The 933-nt window shown below is 29.6% G+C and overlaps 1 non-coding gene across 1 annotated transcript; it reads right to left on the bottom strand.

Annotated features, from left to right (window-relative positions):
- Positions 1-247: 247 nt before the first annotated feature.
- Positions 248-320, bottom strand: TRNAI-UAU. The gene has a single exon. It is a non-coding gene; the product is annotated as a tRNA-Ile (tRNA).
- Between the last annotated feature and the right edge of the window lie 613 nt (positions 321-933).

Raw genomic sequence — 933 nt, 5'->3', positions numbered from 1 at the left:
TACTGAAATAGTGTACTTGTACTATTACTATTTAATATAAATACTATAAAGAAAAGAAGAATGGGGTGAATTGGATATATATACAGAACCCTTTCTATTATATATATAATCCTTTTGTGACATAATTGGAAGTTCCTATAATAAATTGATAGCTTTTGGAAAAGGAGGACGGCGCTATTTCCCTATTCTTTTTTTTCCATTTTTTAGATGATTGATAATGTTTCTTTGAAATCAAAGAATAGGGAAAAGCCGGCTATCGGAATCGAACCGATGACCATCGCATTATAAATGCGATTCTCTAACCTCTGAGCTAAGCGGGCCCACATCACAGAAATCTTATATGCATAGTAATTGCCTCTGAACGCTGACATGGTAAGAGAGTGTGTTTCACTCTCTTTAAAGAGAGTGAGAACGCTGACATGACCAAATATTTCTTTATTTTCTTTATTTATTTTTAATTATTATTTTTCTTTATTAATTTTTTCTTCTTCTTCTTCTTCAAGAATTCAATAATGGCATTTTCAAGAACTCAACAAAGACTTCCAATCCAAAATTAATTTATCAAACTTACATACTCATTAACTGAATTACCATACAAGAATTTTTAATTATTCTTCTTCTTTATTCATTTTCTTTCTTCTTCTTCTTCAAGAACTCAATAATGGCATCTTCAAGAACTCTACAATATCATCCAATCCAAAATTAATCTATCAAACTTACATACTCATTAACCAAATTACCATACCAAGAATCATCGTTCTCCTGAAATGAAACATAAACTTCCAACAATGCCTTGAAATTGAAACAATCAAATCAACATCATAATTAAAATCAACACCAATTTTTTTCACAATCATAAATTCAACATCAATTTTCATAGTTGAGAATTTTTTTTTTTAAAAAAAAGGAACGCTGAAGGGTCAGATGAGGTCA

This window comes from Capsicum annuum, chromosome 1 (assembly GCF_002878395.1).
Source record: "Capsicum annuum cultivar UCD-10X-F1 chromosome 1, UCD10Xv1.1, whole genome shotgun sequence".
NCBI lineage: Eukaryota > Viridiplantae > Streptophyta > Magnoliopsida > Solanales > Solanaceae > Capsicum > Capsicum annuum.
The sequence above is the reverse complement of the archived record's forward strand: the minus strand, read 5'-3'. Positions and strand labels throughout refer to the sequence as shown.